This window comes from Periplaneta americana, chromosome 6 (assembly GCF_040183065.1).
Source record: "Periplaneta americana isolate PAMFEO1 chromosome 6, P.americana_PAMFEO1_priV1, whole genome shotgun sequence".
Classification (NCBI taxonomy): Eukaryota; Metazoa; Arthropoda; class Insecta; order Blattodea; family Blattidae; genus Periplaneta; species Periplaneta americana.
The window spans coordinates 137065403-137086440 of NC_091122.1; the positions used below are offsets into that span (position 1 = coordinate 137065403).

The 21038-nt window shown below is 36.3% G+C and overlaps 1 protein-coding gene across 1 annotated transcript in view; it reads right to left on the reverse strand.

Moving 5' to 3' along the window:
- LOC138701771 (sodium-independent sulfate anion transporter-like) overlaps nt 1-20319 on the reverse strand; it is a 303572-nt gene extending 283253 nt beyond the window's left edge. The window contains exon 1 of the mRNA XM_069829018.1: nt 20180-20319. The gene's annotated coding sequence lies outside the window, so the exon portion shown is untranslated. The remainder of the gene's footprint in view (nt 1-20179) is intronic.
- Nucleotides 20320-21038: the final 719 nt, after the last annotated feature.

Consider the following 21038-nt stretch of genomic DNA (forward strand, 5'->3'; position numbering starts at 1 on the left):
GGAAATGAATGATGATCATAATTAATGGACAAAGGTGGAACACTGGTAGGAGATAATGAAGTAAGCTACCTATTAAAACCTGCTCCGTCGTCGGTAACATTTTTCATTTGGACTCCACGAACTTTCATCACGTGTCTCCGCTATGGAAAGTCAATCGAGTAACGTGCATCTTTAGACTTAGCTGAATTAAAATGTCTAAAAGCGGAAATTTAGTTGAAACAGACATTATTAAGAGAGTCCGCCAAATTAGCTCTGTGGTAACGCGTCTGCAACCACACTAGCGGGCCCGGGTTCGATTCCCAGAAGTATCAGAGATTTTCATATAAAATGTCTACCTCGGGACTAGGAGAGATGGTCGTGCACAATTTCTAATCACTAAATTGTGCACCAATATGCCTGGATTAAATCCAAAATCTCTCCGCAGTGCATATGAAGAGAAGGCATATGTCATTGTTGATAGTGATTCGTCCGTCAGATTGAGACGTTTAGCCTGGCGGGGGGCCTGATGCTATTCGACAGGAGTTGATTACGTGCAGGCACCGGGTTTCCCCTTCTCCCTTCCTCACTGTCATCATCCCCACCCATTCCCTACATTACACTTACACATATACTCACCCTAGTACTTACAAATGGGTTTTAAGGAACCCGGAGGTTCACTGCCGCCCTCACATAAGCCCGCCATCGGTCCCTATCCTGAGAAATATTAATCCAGTCTCTATCATCATATCCCAACTATCTCATTTTTTATATTACCCTCCCATCTACGCCTCGGCCTTCCCAAAGGTCTTTTTCCCTCCGGCCTCCCAACTAACACTCTGTATGCATTTCAGGATTCGCCCATACGTGCTACATGCCCTGCCAATCTCAAACGTCTGGATTTAATATTCCTTATTATATCAGGTGAAGAATACAATGTGTGCAGTTCTACGTTGTGTAACTTTCTCCATTATCCTGTAACTTTATTCCTCTTAGCCCCAAATATTTTCCTAAGCACCTTATTCTCGAACACTCTGAATCTCTGTTCCTTGCTTAAAGTGAGAGTCCAAGTTTCATAACCATACAGAACAACCGGTAATATAACCGTTTCAAAAATTCTAACTTTCAGCATTTTTGAGAGCAGACTGGATGACAAAATCTTCTCAGCCGAATAATAACACTCACCCTAGTACACAATATAACTCTTCACAGGTACACATCATGCATAACGTGGCCTGCCGAAGTGGTGTGCAACTTGAAAATGGGTCACAGTCCGCAATATGCGGAATCCGAATCACGCAAGTGAAGTGGGTAGGCATTAAATACACACATATTACTAAGAGTGGTTGTGAATGCAAATTAAAAAGAATTTTCATTTATGATTGCAATTTTTCCAAAATTAAAAGAACTAAAAGGATTTTTAAAGAACATTTCTAACTTCTTAAACACATAATCTAAAAATATAGTGACAAGAAGTTTCCATTTTGTAGGGTCTAAATCCGTAAACTGTTTTCAACAGTGCAATCAGATTCGTTATAATTTCCGTAGCAATGCCCTTGAATCCTTGTTGAACTCCCGCACTGCGAATGGCTAGGACGCATCCTTCCTTTCCATGACCGGCAAACAACATCCATTCAGCTGAACTACATGTGGCGTAACATGGTCACTTACCGAGTTCCTACCTTTCCAACTCCAACGGCCTTGTCTGAAGTCTGCTCTATCTCAGTTAAAATCAGCGGGCTAAATCGATTCTATTGTTCGGTTAATATCAGATAAGTAAAGCGATTTTGACAACAGTATCTCATAAATTGTTCGTTGAGTCTTGCAGAAGCACAGCAAGCCCATGTTTTGCTCACCGAATCAACAAAGCTATTAATCGCACATAACGAGAGGTTGCCATAGCACGAACAATAAATATCGCTGTGCTAACTTGTACAAATAATAAAGTGTAATTACGTTGATATTTATTATTATTTTTTTATAGTTTATGTACATCTGGAAGGTGAAATAGAGCACCATAATTTAATTATAGAAGGATAGTGAAGGTGCAATGCGGTTCTTGAGCCCGATACAATACAAAAGTAAATGTTAGTAAGATTGAACCCTACAATAACAACAATATTTGTTGTGTATTCCATATTATAATCAATATAATAAGTTATATAATTCCTGCTAAATAGTTGTCTCATGTCATTTTTGCTACGACTAAATAATTTTATTGTATTTTACGTTATCATGAGTTTTTTTTTTTTTTTTTTGCATTTATAATTTTCACTACGAAAGGCTTCTTAAAATCGAAAATCAATCTGTAAGGATAATATTAAATAAATGATAAATGCAAATATTAATTTACCATGTCTCTATAAGATACTTTTCAGAGGTGATAATAATCAGATAAGTTAAGAACGTTAATACTGTCACTCAGCGGCACCGCAAATTACGTCCCAAAGTAGAAATATACGGTAAGTTGCGTCCCCCGTTTGCTTCTTGGAATACCTAAGTTGCGGTACATTGTTAGACTTCAATTAAGGGGTGTCCATATGTATTACTGATTATAATCAACATTCTTTCCCTCACATTCAGACTTAGGACTGATACTAATAAAGACACTATGCTGAGTTTCTGTTATCTATGCTAGTTAAACATGCTTAATTTAGTCACTTATTTAGCTTAAAATATAGGTATAACTCGATACAATTTGTAGGAATGATCTTTTTAATGATTACGCTGCATTAGAAAAATACTGGGAAGTAGGGGTACATAAATGGAATAATCTCCACAAATTGGAGTCTGAAATATTTTTAATTCAAGCATTTGGTTTTAAAGAAACTTTTCTCTATGATAACTCTTCTGCTTTTCTCAAAACTTCTTAAAGACAGTATATGTATCTGACTGGATGTTTTGTATTACTTATCAAGAATGTGGTCAGAAGAGTTGAGGTTAAGTTAACGCGTTACATCCTTTATTGGACGCAACTTATGTACCTCGAAATTATAACTTAAATAACAAACGTGGGACGCAACGTCTCTTATCTGGTCACTCAGTAAAACAGAGGAAATTATACAGCTTTGCACAACTGTTTTCAGAACAAGGGAGGAGTGATAGTAGAAGGAAGAAGAATGAAGTGCATAAGATTTGCTGATGATATGGCATTGTTAGCAGAAGAGGAGATAATACTAAGAGATATGCTACTGGAGCTAAATGACAGCTGTGAACAGTATGGAATGAAGATAAATGCCAACAAGACGAAGATCATGGTCATAGGAAGAAAAGTAAAGAAGGTAAACTTGGGAATTCTAAATGAGGCAGTAGAGCAAGTGGACAGCTTCAAATACTTGGGGTGTACTATCATATAAGCAGTAACATAAGCTGCTGCCAAGAAGTCAAAAGGAGGATAGCAGTGACAAAGGAAGCTTTTAATGGAAAAAAGAGCATCTTCTGCGGACCTCTGGGAAAAGAACTAAGGAAGAGACTAGTGAAATTCTTTGTGTGAAGTGTGGCATTGTATGGGGCAGAAACATGGACATTATGACAAAGTGAAGGGAAGCGAATAGAAGTATCTGAAATGTGGATATGGAGAAGAGTGGAGCGTATGAAATGGAGAGACAGAATAAGAAACGAAGCAGTGTTGAAAAGAGTGGGTGAAGGAAAAGTGTTGCTGAAACTGATCAGGAAGAGGAAAAGGAATTGGTTGAGTCACTGGTTGATTTCTGAAGGATGTACTGCAGCGGTCATCAAAACACAGCACGCTCAGGTAGAGTCTCTTACCCGCGGACAAGACACAGCCCTAGCGTGCAATCGTCGCTGCTGGCGGGTATGCTGTCTCTCTATCCCTTGTGCATGACGGAGCAGAGTTCCTTACCCTCCATGCACTCTCCCCATTTCAGCGAATGCTGACGACCACTGGTGTACTGGAAGGAATTGTGAACGGGAGGAGAGTTCGGGGCAGAGGAAGGTATCAGATGATAAACGGGATTAAGATATAAAGATCATATTCGGAGACTAAGGGGAAGGCAGAAAATAGGAAAGACTGTTTGCAGACCTGCCCTTGGGCAGAACACTATGAATGAATGAATGAATGAACACAAACCATACTTGAAGAAATAAAATAGCGGTACATTAAATGTGCTTACGTGATTCGAATGCTCATTGATTTCAGCTGACATCTACGCAGCCAGGCGAAGGAACTTCCAATAAATGGAAATCAAAACAATACCAAATGTTAAGAGGTTAAGACAGCGCATGAATACATAAGATTCAATCGTCAGATCACTACTTCTCTATGACTTCAGGCATCCGCATAGGATTATAAAAACTGATTTGCATTGTTTATGAGAATAAAGTTGATTTTTATTCTGATATTTAAAAAATAGGCAAGATATATTGTTGTCAAGTGTGAATGTCAGATTAGAATATAATATGAATATTGGCATTTAAGTATGAAAAATGCTGGGTAACTTTCGGTGCCGGACTCCGGACTCATTTCACCAGCATTATCAGCTTCATATCATTCAGACGCTAAATAACCTAAGATGTTAATAAAGCGACGTAAAATAACCTACTAAAAAGTATGAAAATGGTAAACTTTTGTATTGACGATAGAAGTTTAATAAAAGGATGAAGTAAAAGAGGACAGAAAGACATAAGTTTAATGAATTTTTGCAGAAAACATGAAAATCTTTCTATTAAACAACAAAACAAAAGAAATTGTGTACCACACTTTATGAACAACTAAGGTCTAATTTGGCTAAGGACAAACACAACTTCAAGGTCAAATGTGCATAACACATTAATGCTCCCTGTAATGTAAGGTCATAAACGTTATTCACTACCATAAACATCTTCCTGAGAAATAATTTCATGCTGACTCTTCTCGGATTAGTACCTTTGTATTGCATATGCCGTTTCCCAGACTCAGAACTTCGATGCAACTGAATATTCATTCTACAGCTTCAAAAATATTCACCTGAAACATTACGAAGATTTACTTTAAATTCTGTCAACATCTCTGTCTGCTTTCTAGAATACTCGTAGAATCAGACTTATGTGGTCTTTACAAGCTTTATAAACACACACCAAACTTTTACGTCTAATGCTGAAATGACTTAGGTGGAATTAATTACAGTTCTTTCAGGAAGCCGTCGTTATTCGTCATCAGCAGCATATATTCAAGGTACCAATGTACGGACTTGTTGGCGACGAAAGCGTAAAACCCCTACAATGAGCGTGGAGATGCGTTCTTGACACATTACATTTAAATTAGAAGTGGTGTTTAGATTAGCTATCAAAACCTCCGCTTCAATGCGCCCATTGTGTCTACCTCTTTAATATAAGATAAGATGACATAATATTAAGGAAGTTCCTTTTCTTACCAAGAGTTTTAACCATTTTCTTGCAGTCTTGAGAAATTTTGGTAACGACACAAGAAGTTTATTATTTTTATTATTATTATTATTATTATTATTATTATTATTATTATTATTATTATTATTATTATTATTAGTGAGGCACTATTTGAAGAAAAGAATGGATTTAGAAGCGGCCGTTCATGTTCACATCGCCTTTTCGCAATGTAACAACTTATACAGAAAAGAAGAGTACAATATTCAGAGTTACGTTTCTTCGTAGATTATGTGAAGCTTTTGATAAAGTTATATGAAGTAATGTCTGCGAAATAATGAAATAGTCAGAATAACCCGAATATCTAGTAAACTCTATACGCAACCTATAGCCTATATCTACGCAACTATATCCATTGAAATTGGAAGAGGAAATAGTGATAGAACAGAAGTGATATAACAGGGAGTGAAACAAGGATGTCTAATGTCTCCAGCACGCTTCTGTATATACACTACATGAACGACGCCATTAGAAGTTGGCAATGTGAAATCACAAGAGGGATTAAAATAAATAATGAAGCTTAAGGGAAGTTGGTTGCTAAGTCATATAAAAATTATGAAAATATTACATTTTATTCTATCGTAGCTTAGGTTCTAATACTCACATCTACATTAAATTTCTTTGCTTATTATAACCCCTTTGAACTGGCCACCCTACTCCATTATCTACTGCCCTCATGAGTGATGCCTTGTTGACGTCACTTGTGGGGTTCAGACCTGTCTTTGGACAGTTGACTAAACAGTAACAATAACCCCTTTTTACTCTTCAAATGTAGTAGTATATATATACATTACTTCAATTCTTGGAAAAAATTAATAACATAACATTAAGCTTTAATTATTTTTCCTACATTTCATATTTCAAAGAAATTCTAATTAAATACTTGAAAGTAGTAGAAGGCACTTTTTCCAAAATGAAAAGTATTCTATCTACTAATATTATGGTCTTCTGGCATATTTGAATTTTTTATAATTTAAAAAATTCGTTGCCGGTCGTATTTCCGAAACCTTTATTCCGAAGACCTTTATTTCTGAATGGTCTTATTTCCGAATGTCGTATTTCCGAATCGGAACACTTATTCCGAATGACGTATTTCCGAATAGACAGATTTCCGGATCCTTATTTCAGATTCAGAAACACCATTAAGAAATTAAAAAGTATGGAACCAAAAATAATTCCAGAAACAAAAGGAGGCAAAATTCTTGTTATGGATGGACACGTTTATTACTAAACCGGCATGAAAGGAAAGGTATACTGTGAGTTCAGACGAGTTCGCCTGAAGGAGTGCTCCTTTCGAGTGGTAACGATTGTCACCAATGAACATGTGGATGTCATCGCAGGTCCTACCGAGCATACGCATTCACCGAACAGAGAAGATGCTGAAACTTAATTGTAAGACACTGCGTGAAGCGAAAGGCTGCAAAACATTCAGAGATTCACCAGCCCAAATTTTACGATCAGAACTCCAACGTGTTCCAGCAGATGTCATGGCCTTCCTACCTGACAGATCTAACTTCAGTATGGCCATGAGGAGGGAAAGACAGCGGCTAACTCACGATCGCATCATAAATAGCATTAATGTAACTCTTCCTGGCACCCACACTACAGCATTCTTCTTCCACTTGGGTCAGTCGGTCTATCGACGTGTTCAAGCGGAAGGCTTGCAGGCGACCTACAATGATGCAAATGATCGCCATGTAAAAATCGAGATACACATGCTTCTGGCACTGGCGTACGTCCCTCCGCAAGACGTCAAACGATACTGCAGGGAACTTCATAGCGTCGTGGACGATGACGTGCTCTCAGTGGTGGATTACTTCGACGTCAATTATATCAACGGTAGGAGAGCCCGAGGTAGTGACCAGCAGTACCCCATCTTAACCTATATAACTTTGGAACCACTATGATGCCACTTTGCGTAATGAACACCGGACCAATAACGTCAGTGAGGGTTTCCACAACAGATTTCAGCTTGTTGTAGGAAAGGAATACCTGAGCTTTTACTTAGCAATACAGGAATTACAAAAGGAGCAGGGGGATACCGAGACGATGCTGTGAGAGTTTAGAATGGATTCAGTTTCAGAACAGAATTCGCAGTATCGTCTGGGAATATGACACATATAATAATGGTAACCGCCTAATGGAGTACTTGAGAACATTGGGGTATCAATTTTCACTTTAAAAATTTGCTCTGCAAATGATGTATGAATAATAAATAAAATGTAATAGTTCAGAAATATCAACTTTCGGAAATGTGATTAGTAAACGTTCGGAAAAAATATTCGGAAATTTGGCGCAGCCTGAAATAAGGTTTTCGCAAATAAGACCAGTCGAAAATAACACCATTCGGAATGAAGTCTTCGAAATAAAGGGTTTCTAAAATACGACCGGGAATCTAAAAATTACTTTTTATCTCATATAATGAAATGCACTAGGTCAGAATAATGTTAATATATTTAATAAATATGATAAGATAGCATTATTTTACATCTGGTAAAATAGCCTGATTATTTAATACGTCTATCTCAAAGAGTTTTTCTATAAGGTTCAGACTCTAATAACTTGGAAAATATACTAGTTACTGGAAACAGCATTAAAATTAAATATGGTAAATAAAAATATTAACTACAATTTTTTACACTGTTAACGACCAACTCCCACTAAATTCATACTATTTGAAGACGACCAGTTAGTTTTCAGAGCTTCAGAAGATGTTTTACAAAATAATCTCAACTCATTACATTACGTAAAATTATAACAGAATATAATATAAACATTTCCAATGTAAAAGTTGAAGTGATGGCATTCAAGGGATAGGCCACACTACGATATAAAATTACGTGATAACCAGATTAGGTCTATTGAGCAGATTGCTGGCTTTAATTATTCGGGATTTCATATCTCTTACAATCGGAATGCAGATACAGATAATAAACTACACAAATTTGGAAGAATGTGTGGAATAATTAGGAAATATTTAAGACAGAAAACATTTAACATTTTATAAAGTGATGGCCGCAACTATGTTTAAATATGGATGCGAAAACAGGACTTTGAAAAGAGGAGAAGACTAAAATTAAAACAACCGAAATGGAGTTCCTGAGAGTAGCACGTGTGAGGTGTTGTTTTTCTTGACCATAGACGAAACGAGAACATCAGAAATGAACTATAAATATTGAATATGACTGGACTAATAGAAAAACAGGAACAAAATTGGTAGGAGACATTCTAAGAATGGATGTCAAAAGACTTTGCAAAGCAGTTATGGATTGCAGACCAAAGAATCCAGGAATATGGGCAGAACGAGGAAAAAGTGGCAAGATATATTCTCCTGGTGAGATGGAACAGGCCAATAGACCTAACCCGGGTAGCTGATGATGATAATGATAATAATATCATTATCATCTTCTATTTAATTTATTCGATGCCCAGAGACCGTTGCAGTCACAAAGGATCTATAGACAACTGTCTGCGAAGCAGGAGAAAATTGCCCATAATTCTCCTTGCAGTCCTGTTATTCAAGGCTAAGCAGCATGAGCAATTCCATTTCTGAAGTGAGGTCGTCATTAAAGTGCAATTCATTACAACAACGAAAGTATGAAAGGGAAGTGAGTATGCAGTATGATGACAAGTAAAATTTAATTTTGATGGCATGAACTAGAAATGGCCCGTAGTTTTTGTATGAAGCCATAACATTTGAGAATATGGTTTTCTTACGTGATATAAACCAATAAGGATTTCAAATTTCACTTATAACTTCAAAGCGTTACAAATATTTTGATACGTTAGATAAAAAAAAGGAAGACATCGCTGTGTTGGACAAACAATAGGGTTTCCAGTGTTCTCAATCAAAGAAAGTGACAAGCAGAAAATATAATTATGATTTTGCTTCATTTGTGGTAGCAGATATTAAGCTTAATAATAATAATAATAATAATAATAATAATAATAATAATAATAATAATAATAATAATAATAAATTGCTGGACAGAGTTTTCTAGATAGATGGACCACATTTCTTTCCTAATGATGAATGTGACATCCGTAATTGCAGAATATCATCTGAAAATGACTTCCAGGTTTTAGTTTAACAAGGTCTTCATGATTTGAAAGTTACTGTATGATTAGACTTCACTTCCTAATTCATCATTGGTCCATATTTCTTCGAAGACTGAAATAACGGAATACCAGAGACTGACACAGTAAACGGAAAACGCTACTACAGTATGCTACAGGACATCGTCACCCCTAGACTGAGGTATCACTGAAGCTCACAAATCACCTTATAAACATATTATTTATTACATGAAACTACTGTATATGAAATAAGAGTAAGATCAAATGGACCGGCTGGGAAATGACTAACTCTGTAAGACGTTCATGACTGCATTGGCGGCAGTCAGGGACGCCCATTGGCGAGACTCGCTGACATAAAGGAGTGTTCCCTGTGTTAGTTGACGAACGTCCTGTGTTAAGCTTTCAAGCCTTTCTCTTAGTGACTGTACGGTTTGAATTCAAAAGGACTTCCATCGGCTCTTTCCATAGGCCTATTACACAGAACTCGAGAAGTGAGACACGTGATGACACGTTATTGTGGAACAGGCAAAAGAATGGATTGCAGATTCGTCTGGTTGTCGGAAATTAAATGGCCTAACTTCTAGTTATGAGAGAATTCATAAGATGCAATACGTTTAGAAGATACGAAAATTAACTGAACTTTTAATTTCAGGTCGTTATCACGTCAAGGAAAATTATTAAGTATATAATTTTCTTTTTAGAATATTATAAGGTATTTTTAAGTTCTTACGCACCGGTGTCTCATTGATTATGAAAAGTAATGAGATGAGTCTACAGTATATTTTGTGAAATTTATAATAAACAAGGAGTTTATATCCGAATACTTGTATTTCTTGCGACTCATTCAACATTATTGCATACGACGCAATCATCTCATCGAGTGTAAAAAGCCTCTGCATTGTAAAAGGGACGGAAAGTTAAGTACAATTACATTCGCTAGATTCTTTCATGAAAATCGCTAACGTTAACTAGTCAGGGTCGACTCAAGAAACGTGAGATGTCTGGGAGGATCCCTTGAACCTTAGAGCCAGGGTGACGTCTAAGGACAATCTTCTTAGTGAGAGTCACCACATCTCTAAGTCATCACGAATATTTGTTTTTTATCCAGGCGCACTTATTTAAAATTAAGTTTTGTTCTTATTAGCTGACTCAATTTATAACCAAGGAGTCTAAATTATTATTAAAACGAATATGAGCAATTTTGCCAACTTGAAGAACTAAATATTCCTCATTGTAATATTTCTTTGCGTGAAAAATACTACTGTACAAGAAGAGATATTGATTACAATTTTGACTTAATCCACACTATTTACACACGTGTCAAACCAAAATAACATGACGGTGTACAGCTTGTTACTGTTTTTTATGAATAAAATTATAGCCTAAGACACCATTATGCAAGACCTGATTGTTTTGTTAACTGGCACTCATGCGAGATAGTAGGAACGTGCGGCGAGCGAACTTAAAAAAAGAAAATAAATCACCTTGGAAATCTTGTCAGGTTTGCTTTTAGTCGGTACGTCGAATCTCCACTGAAGAGACTTTTCCTGAACCTGATTCTGGAGTTTTAGACGGACACACAGTATGGGATTCCCGCAAAGTTCGGTTGAGAAGTCGGGTCTTCATCTACGAGCTTGTTTCCTAAACCTCTCAACGGACACGCACTCAATGACAACCAACACATTAACAACAATAAAATCCATAAATCCGTTCATTTACAACTTCACAAACGACACATTATAAAAGAAAAGTCCTATACTTTAATTAAAGTTAAATTTAGATACTAGTAATGGATAAAATATTGCATAGCACCCGAGAGTGAACAAATGTTATACGCCCGTGGAAATTGTCACGCTCGGTTTCGCTTCGGGCGCTAAACTTTTCACTCGCTGATAAAATCGAATTTTACTCCCTTATACTTTAAGTTACTATTATCAGTTATCAGGTAAAGGCGATCAGGTGACTGAACAAAATGCTCCACAGATTTTCATAATTAAAAATAATATATTTTCGAAAACATTAACATTTCTTAGTGATGTATAGAGAGTACCAATTTTTATTTCCAAAGGATCTCTAGATTCTGAAGAAAAAATGTTGAAAGATAGTGAAATTATAGTAGCGAAAGGTGTACCTCACCCCTTAAGAGAGTAATTTAGTGACGACAGTGTTTATAAAAATATCATTATATAAAAAAATGATTAAAACGGAGATATCAACAAAAATGACAACACACAAAATCATTCGTAAATATGGTTAGAAATTATGCATAGTCTATATATGCTAAAAAAATATGTAAATATCTTGACTAACGGGGCCCAACAAATGACGGTGCTGGTGAGATTGTGCGATATTTCGATAAAAAGTAAATCGGAAGAGACGGGAGGGATTAAATCGATAAATGTCTCCAACGCTGCATTTAAGTTTTATAAATTCCGTCTCAAATATGCTGGAGTTTACACCTGTGGAGTAACAATTAGAACGTCTGACCGCGAAACCAGGTGGCCCGGGTTCGATTCCCGATCGGGGCAAGTTTTTTTTATTGGGTTAGTATATTTTACGACGCTGTATCAACATCTAGGTTATTTAGTTTCTGAATGAAATGAAGGTGATAATGTCGGTGAAATGAGTCCGGGTCCAGCACCGAAAGTTACCCAGCATCGGGGAAAGTTAATGGTTGAGGTTTTATCCGGGGTTTTCTCTTAACGCAATATGAGAAAATGCTAGGTAGGTATCGGTGCTGTACCCCGGACTCATTTCACCGGCATTATCACCTTCATCTCATTCAGAAGCTAAATAACCAAATATGTTGATAAAGCGTCGTAAAATAACCTACTAAAAAAAACGAGATGGAATTTCAATCTTCATCTCCGGTGTGAAAGGCAGACACATTAGCTAATTCTTTTCACATATAACGGAAATAATACATCCAAATTGGGATTGTTTTATCAAGTTGTGACGTGACCTTTCTAATACAACAGAATACAGTTCATTATATCACATTATATCGTAATCAACATTTTTCATTCATATAATGACCATTCACATTCATTACATGAAAACGACCTTCAAAGGAGCCAACATTCACCGAAAAAAAAGTAAAAAGGAGCTTCACTGTTGTACTGTGAAGCAAGAAATGACGTTTCACATCGCCGTTAGTCTTCTCACAAACTTGAAATTATACCATGTACACACAATCATAAGTATATAAGTTACAATTGATGTACAGCAAACAGAACGTGATATGCATAAAGTAAGACTTCTGGTAGTACAGTAGGTCTACTATTCACTTCATCTAAAATATACTGTAAATGGTCACAAATTGTAATGTTGAACATGACACCATACTACTATCTTGCTCATTACCTGCATACTTTGCAATGGTTCAATTGGAAGCGTTTCTGGTTAGTTATATACTTTTTAGTTGGTTATTTAACGATGCTATATCAAGTTTTCCCCCAGAGCGGTCATTGGACTGGTTCCCTACACTTACCACTTACGCAAAGGACTTGGTTCTGTTCCTATACTCCACAGATTCCAAAAACGGAGTACAGTACATCCGGTTTCGACTTCGGGCAGATAAGTGAATTAATCGGGTCTGAGTTTATGTACAGCCTTTGAACGGAAAATGGTCGCTCTTCTGTATTGTGAATTTGTCTAATTGTTGTTCGGATTAACGAGAGATTCAGACGGGGAAATATTAACCAACGAGGTCCGAGGATAAAGTTAAGTCGTAGAAACGACGTATCTGTATGTCACGAAATGACATATTCCCTAAGAAATCTTTGCAGCTTAGCGATAGAGCTCTTTCTTCCCATTACAAAGACTGGACTTCGAATCTCTCTATGTAAAACGCACGCATGTAAATACAGTGCACACGATGATTCCCGAGCTATTCCGAGGTGGGACTTAAAAGCAAACGTTCTGATGGGGCAGATAAAAAAAGTTAAACTTTTTTCCTCCACCATATTAATAATGTCAAAAGAAGTGCTTTTACAAATTTTGACCACTCGACCGCAATTACGAGGGCCTTAAAAAAATAAGTTCGCCAGGGACCGTTAACAGATAAAAAACACAATTTCATTGGACAAATTTATTGGAACAGACACAGCTATTGTTGAGCTATTTTTCAACGTATTTTCAATCGGAATTGAGACATTTTTCATATCATGGGATCGACAGAGAGAAGAGCAGACGCAGTCAAACGCTGGTTCCGATTTTTATTTTATTGAGTTATTTTACGACGCTGTATCAACATCTAGGTTATTTAGGGTCTGAATGATATGAAGGTGATAATGCCGGTGAAATGAGTCCGGGGTCCAGCACCGAAAGTTACCCAGCATTTTCTCGTATTGGGTTGAGGAAAAACCCCGGAAAAAACCTCAACCAGGTAACTTACCCCGACCGGGATTCGAACCCGGGTCACCTGGGCTGGTTCCGATCTGAGGCGGCTGACTTCTACGACACAAAAATTGATCCTATGGTTTGACAAAATATGTCATAATTCCAGTGGGGGCTATGTTAAAAAATAACGCAACAATTGCTGTATCAGTTTCAATAAATATTCCCATGCAATTGTGCTTTTTTCTATAAACGACCCCAGAAAAGATCACTTTCTGGATGACCTCGTAATTGCGGTTGAGTGGTCAAAATTTGTATAAACACTACTTTTGACATTATTAACATGGTGGAAGAAAAAATTTAACTTTTTCATCTGCCCCCATCAGAACGTTTGCTTGTTGGTCTCTGAACAGCGACCAATTTCCGTGTCAAAGGGTGTACCTTGTCTTATGTTTATCCTTTATTGTGTCTACCAGTGAATTTCCAATGCTGGGTCATAATATTGCAAGAGTGAAGGTGAAAGTGGTCGAAAGTAACTATTCTGGAATGGAAATGATGATGATGGTAGTAGTGATGTAGTTGTAGTGGCGATTATGATGATGATCATTATTTATTATTATTATTATTATTATTATTATTATTATTATTATTATTTTAAGAAGTGTTAAGTTTTCAGTACTTAATATTATACTTATGTTGCAGATCATGGTATCAAAAGTGTTTGAGGCTGAAGTATTGTAGGTTCGAATCCTAATTAGGGAATGGATGTTTACCCATTGTTAATTGACATCCTGTGTCGTCTTAGACAGAGGCTTGCCTTCGTGCTACTCATGTGTTAATAGAGTCCCGTCAAGTGCGTATGTCTAGTGTAAAAGGTTGAGATACAAATGGAAGAGACCAAGATTTGTAACTTAACTGTAGAACTGCGTTCTTCAAGAAGTTCTAACTTAATTGTTAGCGTTTTTATATATACCATAAATTATTATAAATACATTTTTGTCCAATTAAATTTTCTTCATAATTCTGTGACTCCAAAGATAACATCTATAAATGTTATAAATGTTCTATATATGTAACATAACTTAGCCTACACAAGCTAGTGCAATAGATCGTAAGAAGATCGCACTGCTGGATCATAGTGCCCCTTCCCGAAAATTACATTCCACTTCAGCCTACACAACTATGAAAAGACTTCTATCCAACAATAATTATCTCAGAAGTTAATTTAAAAAACTATTTTGTGGTTGACAACTTATCTGAAGTGCTTCTTTCAACATCTGTTTCTACAGTAACAACATTTAAATATTGGAAATAGAATAGTTTACGTCCTAAACGCAAAGATTATAAGGAAAATGGGGCGAAATAATTATTCGTACATCCGTTTTTAAAGGAAGGACTTGGAATTGCTATCAAGAAATTGATCTTAATTTATGATTATTTTATTTACAATTTCATCAGTTCGAGAACTCCAGCTCATTGTAAAATAATGTTATAATTTAGTCCCTACAGATAGCAATAATTTTCTATGAACTCGAAATGTTATTGTTTACAATATGACGTCATGGATTCCACACTCCTTCCTATGGTATGGCAGAGCGTTAACGGGACACATTTCAAGCAAGAATAGAAATTAACGGTGGCAGTAAATATCACCCCCTCTCGCTTTCTGCATTTGTTACTTCTCGTACCATGTATAGACCACAGAAATTATTAATAGTCATTATGCAAAAATAGCTGGCATCTGACAACGAGACACTAATACGAGTATATCTCAGCAGCATAGCACTTTCATAGAAATCGAAGGCAAATTACTAGAGAAATTTACAATAAGCATAATACACCTTAAAATGTGCGTTAAATGTTTAAATTTACACATATAAACTTACAAATAAGGCAAACATTAAAATAAATATTTATTTAACATGTTTATAATGTCCTAAATATTTTCTTCTGCCAAAATCGTATTTCTATTTTCCCACATGAATATTAAAAGTTACTTACATAATGTATATTGTCCACACCTGTGGAGTAACAGTCAGCGCGTCTGGCCGCGAAACCAGGTGGCCCGGGTTCGAATCCCGGTTGGGACAAGTTACCTGGTTGAGGTTTTTCCGGGGTTTTCCCTCAACCCAATACGAGCAAATGCTGGGTAACTTTCGGTGCTGGACCCCGGACTCATTTCACCGGCATTATCACCTTCATTTCATTCAGATGCTAAATAACCTAGATGTTGATACAGCGTCGTAAAATAACCCAATAAAATAAAAATAAAAATAATGTATATTAGTTCATTACAATAAATATCTATTCCTCTATCTCTAAATATGATATAAAAATAAATAAAACAACAGGAAACTTTGATATGCAAGTTAATGGACAGAACCTTAAAGATAGTTGAGGAACTGAGTGGAGGCGTTAGTTAATTGTAATACATTATCATTATGTTCATTTCATTCAATATTATGGTCAATATTCTTCGTTTTACTTTCAGAAATAACGGACTGCGATCATTATGATAAAAATGTATTGCGAAAGTTGTTTCAAGGACAATAAATACACTGTTTTATGGGTTATATTTTTTTTATCTACGTCTACATAATAATCAATGGGATTGTTTACGATTCCATGTTTACATTCAGTTTCTATGTTTCGAGATTCTTAAATTTACAGTGTAGAAAGCTCGGGAAACATTCATGCATTAAATGTGAAACTTGAGTTTCATTGGAATGAGAACGTCTCCACATATACAGACATGAATCTGCAAATATTTTAACACGTAGTGACAGCTTGCGAAGCGGATGTGAATCAGCAGGGACAGATTAAATATGCTGTGAAATATTTCATATTTCTATATATAACTTCTATCCTTTGATACTCAATTCAGTATAAAATATAGTCTTATGCCATCATTATTACCAGAGTAATATGATTAACTTTAGTTTATTATTTATTATTCGTGCATAGTACGTTAACAAGAAAATAGCATAGTAAGACTATACAGGATGTTTAAAAAATGTTTTAAAAAATGTCGCATATTTTTGCAGGAGATAGCAGAGGTCGAAACTAGAAAAAAAATTCCTATAAACATGTGCCCGGAAAAAAAAATATCTGTTGAGATATGGTCGTGCTGTATTGTGGCCTATAATCGTCATGCGTTTAAAAACACAAAAGAATGGTGCATGTTTTCAGAGTGGGTAGTATCCCTCAACAGAAGTAAACAGAGAATGTAATAGTAAACAAAGGTCCAGGATAATACGGAGTCTATCATTTTACTTATGTTAGTAAGTGCGTACAATACGCATAGTATCAAGTGGTATAGGTTGTCTTTCTGTTTATGCACGACGAAGCATCATACTATTTTCTACGTCTCGTGCAACAATACATAACTCGAAGGTTTAATGGGCAATGAATTGGTCGAGGAGGTCCAGTAGCATGGCCTCTCAGATCACCTGACCTAAATATTTTGGGTTTCTGGCTATGGGGATATTTAAAGACATTGGTGAATGTCACATCCTTCGACAACGTACAAACGTTACAGGAGAGTGTATCCAATGCATGTGAGCAAATCCGACAACAGCTAGGTGTGGTCGCAAGAGTTCGTGATTCACTGAGAAGGGCTGGAGCATGTGTAACAATGCGTGGTAACCACAAAGAACACCTTTTGTAGGGTCTACGTTAACAGACAGATGGTTATCGTAGGCCACAATACAGCTTGGCCCTTATCTCAACAGGTATTTGTTTCTGGACATATGTTTATAGGAACTTTTTTTCTAGTTTCGACCAAGGCTACCTTCAGTAAAAATATGCGACACTTCTTCAAACATCCTGTATAATCAGCAGCTGTCATTTGTGTGCGTCAACAAGTTTTCACCCTTCAAATCTATAAGCGAGGAAAACATTTTTGTTCAGAATCGAATTATTAAATACTTGGAACAACTCTGCTCAATGAGAAAGCTGGAATATTAACTTGTTTTTCATTAATAATAATAATAATAATAATAATAATAATAATAATAATAATAATAATAATAAAGGAGGAAACAGCACCACAGCTGTCCTCTGTGCACGTCACACAATACAAGAAGAACAACAATAAGATTTACATGAACAGCAAGAGATGGAAGTGAATGGACAGCATCATTCTCAGAGTGATTTACCATCTAGCAGAAATCATAAGTTGTCATATGAAAGGACACTGTGCTCAAAATTCTGACGAAGAAAATCTCCTGTTAATACCAAATCGAACTTGCGCCTATTATTTTAATATTAGTCGACTTACCGAGTGAGATATCTCGTATTCACTATGAAAATAACTCGGAAACCGTCAAGAGCCGATTTCTAGCGAAATTTAGTTTTCCGTCAAATATTGCAATGTAATTGTTATATTTCATGTGTACTGTTTCCTGATGAATTACTATTGCTTTCTTTCTTTTTTTAGTGAGTTATTTTACGACGCTGTATCAACATCTCAGGTTATTTAGCGTCTGAATGAGATGAAGGTGATAATGCCGGTGAAATGAATCTGGGGTCCAGCACCGAAAGTTATCCAGTATTTGCTCATATTGGGTTGAGGGAAAACCCCGGAAAGAACCTCTATCAGGTAATTAACCCCCACCGGGAATCGAACCCGGGCCACCTGGTTTCGCGGCCAGACGCGCTAGCCGTTACTCCACAGGTGTGGACCTTCCTTCCTTCCTTTCTTTCTTTCGTTCTTTCTTTCTTTCTTTCTTTCTTTCTTTCTTTCTTTCTTTCTTTCTTTCTTTCTCTGCTTAACCCCACACCTCTTCTTTCTGACTTACACACCAATGGGGATAGGAAGGGGGAAGGGAGGATTCACTGGATCGTACATTAGACAACTCATAAACGCGGGGCCCCCTGGTCATAGGATCGGTATGACATAGGGCCACCGCCAAGACATCACAAGACAACGGTTAAAAACCCAGTCTGGTGGACGGAATATAAATTTATAAATTTCTTCCATTGCCGACGCCAGGAATCGAATCTCGGACCACATGGTTGGGAAGTGCACGCGCTGTCCAAATAACTATAACAGCGGTTATGAATAATTACTCATTGATATTAAATGTAAACAGTTTCTTACAACAGATCAGAAAAAAAATACTGAGCTTTTTTAAAGAAAATTTTATTATTGCAAAAATCGGCACCAAAATTACTCTAATGACATTGCTAATCACTATTATTATCATTACTGTTATTATTATTATTATTATTATTATTATTATTATTATTACAAATATGAGCCGATACTCGTTAGATGAAACGCCAGAATAATAATAATAATAATAATAATAATAATAATAATAATAATAATGGCAACAATTTTAGTGTAGATCTGACCTGCATATAACTATTATTTAAAAATCGAGTGGCTAACGAGCGCGTTAACAACAATAGTCAGGGTTGCCAACCTGATGAGTTAGTATCTATAGAGAGTTTTAATTTTTTAAGTCTGATGATTCTGTCTGAGTACTTCACTGGTATATTCAGCCACGACGAGAAATGTCAAGAAGACAGCTTAGGAAGAAAACGTCACAACAAAACAGAATAAGAAGTTCTAAGTTGTTGAAGACTCTTACAAGATAGTAATTTTTCACATTATTTCTACATAATACTGCTATAATTGTTTATATTACTTTTACTTTGTAATTGTAACTTATAAAGTAACTTATACAATGTAAATTTTCATGAATATTAGACTATTGCTTTAATGTATTTTTTTATATTTTTATTACTGCACAAAATTTGTTTGATTAATTTACAAATTGGTTTCATTACTACACGAATTGTGTACGACTGAACATAAAAAATCCTGCTGTATACAAACGGACTTCATAATGTTAAATTCCTTTTATTATACTCTACCTAATAATCGAAAGTATAGAAATCGAATCAAAATAATCGAATACAGATTCATTTCCCCAATAGAATCTTAATTCTCCTCTCCTGAGCACGTGACACTCTCTTTCAGGGGAATTCTAGAATTTTCGCATATTTATAATAATAAAATTGTTTACAATTAAAAACAGAATCGTTTTAAAATAGATGTTAATTTTCGTTTCAATATTATAATAATGGATAGCGAAGTAATTACTTGTAAATTTAATTTCCTTTTCTGAGTTTCGGATAGATTCAGTACTTCTTGAAAGAGATGTTTTGAATGTTTTGGTAAGATGTTTTGAATGTTTGGCAGTTGCCAGTAATTTAGTGTGTTATCTACTTTCACTTAAACGACTTGGTCTGTCACATGTTTATTACCGCCTCTACCCCATTTTTCTATCTGAACTGTCATTTTGCTAGGCACGAACAGTCTTGTATTTCAGTTCGCTACGTCAGAGCGTATAAATCAGAGCAATGATGAGTCACTCACCTGATCTCGTCTCGCGAGGCGCTCACTGCAGAACACACACCACGCGAAAGATCGCTATAACAATGAACTGCACTGGAATCAGCTGTTACCTTGCAGGCTGCTACAGACAGACTGAATTGTGAGAGACGGGTAGACAGAAAGCTGTAGCAAGTACAACGGGTACAGGTCTTGTCACAATTATACCCTCCCCACCAGCCCTCAATCAAGTACAGTCACCTCAACGAGTTTCACAATTAGCATGTCATTAGCTACGCCGCGCAATGGTGATCCGAAACGTCTTTAACCAATTGTTTTAAGATCTCTTTCAGAGAAATAGTAACGTTCTATCAAATATAATTCTATTTAATAAACACGCTACAGTAATTTTAGTCGGTTATGTAAGGATGCTATATCAGAGCATTATCAAGCATCGGTTGATTGTGGTAATAGCGAGATGATTTAGAGAATTCACCTTGCAGCTGGAGAAACTTCAGAAAAAAAAAACAGTAAAGTAATCAACTCAAGCGAGATTCGAACACCAGCCCGAGTGAAATTTCAGATCATGAGTTCCACTCGCTATATCTGAACTGTACAGGTTGTTTTACGAGGCTTTATCAACATCTCAGGTTATTTAGCGTCTGAATGCGATGAAGGTGATAATGCCGGTGAAATGAGTCCGGGGTCCAGCACCGAAAGTTACCCATCATTTACTCATATTGGGTTGAGGGAAAACCCCGGAAAAAACCTCAACCAGGTAACTTGCCCCGACTGGGAATCGAACCCGGGCCACCTGGTTTCGCGGCCAGACGCGCTGACCGTTACTCCACAGGTGTGGACTGAACTGTACAGATGCTATAATTATTTATATTAATTAAAACTG